This window comes from Pipistrellus kuhlii, unplaced genomic scaffold (genome assembly GCF_014108245.1).
Source record: "Pipistrellus kuhlii isolate mPipKuh1 unplaced genomic scaffold, mPipKuh1.p scaffold_m20_p_8, whole genome shotgun sequence".
Taxonomy (NCBI): domain Eukaryota; kingdom Metazoa; phylum Chordata; class Mammalia; order Chiroptera; family Vespertilionidae; genus Pipistrellus; species Pipistrellus kuhlii.
The window spans coordinates 50,457,131-50,463,205 of NW_023425584.1; the positions used below are offsets into that span (position 1 = coordinate 50,457,131).

The 6,075-nt window shown below is 41.4% G+C and overlaps 1 pseudogene; it reads right to left on the minus strand.

Annotated features, from left to right (window-relative positions):
* Positions 1–1,908: 1,908 nt before the first annotated feature.
* Positions 1,909–3,285, minus strand: LOC118710659 (annotated as a pseudogene).
* Between the last annotated feature and the right edge of the window lie 2,790 nt (positions 3,286–6,075).

Sequence of the window (6,075 nt, forward strand, 5' to 3'; positions counted from 1 at the left end):
CATTATTAAATTTTTTCCCAAAAAGAAAGTTTTGCAAAGAATGAAACAAATGGTAATCGGAAGGGACAATATCAGGAGAATATGCAGGTTGAGAAAGAACTTCCCATTCCAACTGGCACAGTTTTTCAGCAGTGATTCTTGCAGAATGCGGTCGTGCGTTATCGTGGTGAAGAATTACGCCCTTCCGATTAATCAGCGCGGGTTCTTTTTCTCTTAAAGCTTGGGCTAACCTTTCCAATTGGGCACTATACACTGCACTTGAAATGGTTTGGTTAGATGGTAAAAGTTCATAATGAAGAATTCCTTTAAAATTCCACCAAACACACAACATCACTTTTTTCGCATGCAAGTCAGGTTTTGGCGTGGGCTGCGGAGCCTCATTTTTGTCCAACCATTGAGGCTGCCTTTTCAAATTAACATACAGCACCCATTCTTCATCTCCGGTAACAATTTGCTCTAAAAACGGCAAACGGTTTTGACGAGAGAGGAGTGAACTGCAAATTGTGACTCTTTGATTACGGTTGTTGTTGGTCAACTCATGAGGAACCACCCATTTTCCAAACTTTTGGACTTTGCCAAGTGCACGCAATTGATTGGAAATTGTTTTTTGTGAACAATTTAAAGTTGTCGCAAGCTCTTGTTGGGTAATTTGAGGATTTTGCACCAAAAGAGCTTGAAGAGCTTCTTGATCAAAATTGGACACATGGCCTCGACCACTCTTGTCATCTAACGAAAAATTTCCCTCGCGAAATTTCTCAAACCAACGCTGGCATTTTCTGGCGCTAACTGCATCTTGACCAAGAGCACTACAGATGTTTTTTGCAGCCTCACTTGCTTTTCTTCCTAATTGGAACTCGTAAAGCATGCAGTGCCGAATATGCTCTTCATCCGCCATCTTCTTAGCCCTAGTTTTGCAACAAAAACCAAACCAAACACAAACTTTTTCAAGCAAAACTTGTTAATTGCACTTCACACATTCTGTAGATACTACGTGTTTGAAGGTTATGTCAATACAAGTCAACGCCAAGCAAGATTTTAAACGAATGTTAGAAATGACATTAATTATTACTAGACCCGATAGAATCAGGGGCATAGAAAGGGAATGGACTGATAATTCTCAGGGGGAAAGGGGTGTGGAGGTGCGAGAAGAGACTGGACAGAAATCGTACACCTATGGATGAGTGTGGGGGCGAGGTAAGGGCAGAGGGTGGAGTGGAAACCAGGTGGAGGGGAGCTATGTGGGGGAAAAGGACAAACAATTGTAATAATCTGAAAAATAAAGATTTATTAAATTAAAAAAGAAAAGAAAAAAGAGAACAACCAAAGGACTTTTATGCATGGATATTAACATAAACAATGGACAAAGAAACTGGGGGCTTGCCTGGGATGGGAATGGCTAAGGGGGCGGGGGGAGTCAATTGGGGAAAAAGGAGACATATGTAAAACTTCCTATCTAATAAAAGGGTAATATGCAAATTAACCACCACTACATCACAAAAGATGGCAGTGCCCATAGCCACAAGATGGTGGCACTCAGTCCTCTCAGCCCTGCTGGAGTCCCCCAGTCCCAGCGGGGTGGTCACTGAGAGCAGATAGCGTGAGTGGCCTGGCAGAATGCCTGCTTCATTGTTGTGGCAACGAGGCAAGTATTCCACACCTGGCCATGGATGGGCCTCTGGGCCGCGGAAAGCCTCTGGGCAGTGGGCACAGAGCAGCCAGACCATGCAGAGAGCTACTGACACACAGATTCGTGTGCAGGGTTACTAGTTAGACGATAAAGGAAATTAAAAAAAAAAAATAGATTCTTTTGAAATGGACTTAGTGAGTCAAAGGGTATACATATTTAAAATTAAATAATCAACATTGAAAATCACCACCCAAACCAATCGTAACTTTTTTTTTTGTTACTACAATAATATAACTGTTTTACTAAACACATGGATGTACTTACTTTGTACAAAACACGGTGACATTGCTCTCCTCTGCCACACGAGGCCACCACTCTAGAACTTCGTATTTACCAAAACACTTGGCAGCAGCCATGACAAGTTGAAAAGTGCAATTCTGAAAGTAACACCACATAACCAAAAAATGGGAACAAAACCAGGCAGAAGTTAGATTTCTTGGCTAACTCTCTGCTGACAGACCCTAATCGTACTCAATAGGTAATATTTTAGGAATAGAGATTCCTGAGTATTAATATTGCCCAACTATTGGCAGCATCGCTCTCCACTTCTATCTATCCAGATGGTATTATAACTACCTAATTTGTAACTTAAGAAATTCCACTTTGGCTCACATCCCTAGGAGTTGCCTGTCTCACTTTGAATTTCAAAATAATAGACGAGCAGTAAATTTCAAAATGATGTCAATTGAGACATTTTAGGGATGAAACCTAATTTCTAGAAGTCAACTGTTCAAAACATATGCACAGCTGGACACAACAGACTGAGAAAATAGGTCCAGCTGGAAAATATGTTGCATACCAATTAGATCCAGTTATTCTGCATCTGTGGATTTAAAATGATCATCATCCACAGTGGAATAGATGTGTCCCTCATTGCTTAGAAAATCCACAGCTTGCTTGATTGAGGCTAAAGGCATGTGTTGAAGCTGGTTCTTGAGATTGTGAAAGTTCAATCCTTCAGGTCTTGGGCAAGCCTTAATTAAATTCAGCACCTGGTTTTGGGCCACAGTGAGGCCATTTGTTGTTATGAGGCTTTTCCCACCAAAGCTCCCTGCTTCACCCATTCCTGGATTGCTGATAGGTGCTCTCCCTGCTGAGGGCTGGCTGTTAGCTTTGGTCAGCATCATGTGTGCATTCACTACTTCCAGAATATGTGCAGTGAACTCATTCACATCCTCCAGGGACATGATCTTAAAGGCCACCAGGCTTTTTTGTTCTGAAAAGATCTCAAATGGCCAGCCACTTTCACATACGTTTCTGGAGGAACCACAGTGTTTTTACCACTGGCATCATCTGTGTCAACCCACTGGTGAACATCCATGGGTGCAGCTGTCATGTCATCTATTTTGTAAACAATGTTGGTTGGAGCCTTCTTTGCATGTCTGATTATCCCCACAATAGTGACCTGTGATATGTCAACACTTCCAATTCTGAACACTTCATCAACCAGAGTGGCAGAAAGCAGCTGAGATATGGTACAGGGTACAATATGCTGGGCTCGGGCTCTTGATATCCTCTTGGCCTGAGACGGTGTCCGCGATCCAAAGCCTCCGGGGGACTGCGTGTAGCCACCAGCTCCCCCAAAGGTGGAGCTGCCTTAGCTCTCAAATCCACCTGGTTTTAAATAACAACTGTGTTAGTATCTGAGCTGCTTCCCTGAGCTTCTGAAAGAGCCACAGTCCTCCCCCCCCCACTTCGCTCCCGCGCCCAAACCTTCCCAGCGTGTCCCTAAGCTTCCCCACAACCCGCAGTGGCCCCCAATTGTAACTTTTTATTCTCCCAATAAGATGAGAGTGCTTATTTCCAAACACTCTCTTCCACACTGGATATTACCAATCTTTTAAATATTTCCCAATCTGAAAGGAGGAAGAACGATTTCTTGTTGTTATACACTTCCTTAACTGTCGGTAAAGTTAAGCATCTTTTCACAGATTCATTTTTACTTCTTCCATGATTCATCATAGATTCATCATCAGTGGAATTCTTATCTACACTTTCTAAGGAATTGTGACAAATTTTATAATCGGTAAGTTTAACTGGAACCTAAAGCTCCTAAAATGCCTTCCCTTTTAAAAGTTTTGAGACAGAGACTGCAGTTATCTTTGGACGATAACTTACACTTGGTTTCTTTTTTAAATCTCTTTGATCGTTTGGAAACAAATTGGTTGCAACAATAAAAATGAGTGCTAATTTTGACTCTACCCCCAGTCACTGGCAAATGATGAGCTATTACTTTAATTGTATCTTTCACCTCTTCAAGCACATGTAGAGAGCTCTCTAGAAGCAATTGTTTCAATGCAGAGAACAGTACTTTAGGGGAAGCAAATGTGTAAATCATGGGGGAAATATTTGAGAGTGAACTGTGAATTTGGATATGACTAATCATTGCTGACTATTGATATTTTTCTACATATTTTAAAAATATGTTTTTATTCATTTCAGATAGAGAAAGGAAGAGGGAAAGAAAGAGATAGAAACACCGATGAAAAAGAAACATTTATCAACTGCCTCCTGAATGCCATTACTGAAGATGGAGCCGGAAACCCGTTATGTGCCCTGATTGGGAATCAAATCTGTAACCTCCTGTATTGAGCTACACTGGTCAGGCTCTATGTACTTCTTATATTGATAATGAATATATTTCTAGAATTAAGAGTTTTGTTAAATAAGATTCTAAATAGATAATAAATCTAATTACTTTTATGTTGAGATACTTTATAACTTACAAATTATTCAATTCATCTTTTTAAAGTGTAGTAACTTTATGTATACTCAGAGTAATGTACCATTATCTAATTTCAGAACATTATTATCATCCCCAAAACAAACTCCATACCCATTTGCAGTCACTCCTTATTCTTTTGTCTTCTCCCAGCCCCTGACAAGATCAAAGTGCTGGCAGATTTGATTCTTGGTGAGGGACCTCTTCCTGGCTTATAAATTCCACTTTCTCATTGTATCCTCCATAGAGAGAGGAAGCTCTAGTGCACATGTGTCAAACACAAGGCCCGCGGGCCAAATCTGTCCCGCCAGGCCTTGCAATGTGGCCCGCACCGCGCTGTCATCACTGCACTCCGCTGCGTTTCCATCACAATGACAGTTTATGACTGTTCAGTAAACCATTCGGCCCTCGATTTAGGCTGGATTTTAGATTTTGGTCCCTTCTCTGATTGAGTTCGACACCCCTACTCTAGTGTCTTTCCTTTTCTTATAAGGGCACTGATCCCATCATGGGGGCTTCACTATTGTGACCTTACCTAAACCCAATTACCTCCTAATATCATCAGACGAGGGGTGAGGGCTTGAACATATGAATTTGGTGGAAACACAAACATTCAGTCTATAATAGGACCCAATAGCAATATTCTATTATTTGGATACTAGAGGCCCAGTGTACGAAATTGTGCACCAGTGAGGTCCCTCGGCCTGGTCTGCGGGATTGGGCCTAAACCAGCTCTCCAACATCACCTGAGGGGTCCAAGATCATGAGAGAGCACAGGCTAAGCTGAGGGACCTCACCTGTGCACAATCGAGGCTGGGGAGGGACTCGGGAGGTTGGCCAACTGGGGAGGGACTGCACGAGGGCTCGAGGGCATGTCTGGCCCATCTTGCTCAGTCACAGCCAGTCAGAACTCAGCAGCAAGCTAACCTACTGATCAGAGTGTCTACCCCCTGGTGATCAGTGCATGTTATAATAAGCAGTTGAGCGGTCTTAGCATATCATTATCATATTACTCTTTGATTGGTTGAATAGACAACTGGATGACCAGTCACTTAGCATATTAGGCTTTTATTATATAGGAGGACACCATTCCTTAGTTGACAGGTATGTGGACTGTTTCCACTCTTTTTACTATTATAAGCACTTGTATACAGGTTTTTTGTAAACGTGTTTTTAATTCTCTTAGATTTATAATTAGAAGTGAAATTGCTAACTCCCAAAATAGCTCTATATTTAACTACTTGAGGAACTGCCATATGATTTTCCAAATTTCTGCACCATTTTACCATCCTACCAGCAATATATGAGGGTTCCAATTTCTCCAAATCCTCACCAACACTTGTTATTGTCTGTCTTTTTCATTATAATCATCCATCCTAGTGGGTGTGGAGTGGTGTGGTAATTCATTGTGGTTTTGATTTGTATTTTCTTAATAACTAATAATGCTGAGCATCTTTTTGTATGTTTATTGGTCATTTGTATATCTTCTTTGAAGAAATGTCTCTTTAAATCTCTTGCCCATTTTTAATTGGGTTGTCTTTTTATTTATTTATTAGAGGCCCGGTACACAGATAGGATCCCTAGGGGCCTTCCTTCATTCTGTGCCTCCCCCTGGTGGTCATGAACATCATAGTAAACAATCGAACTCTATGTCTCCTGGTTGAAC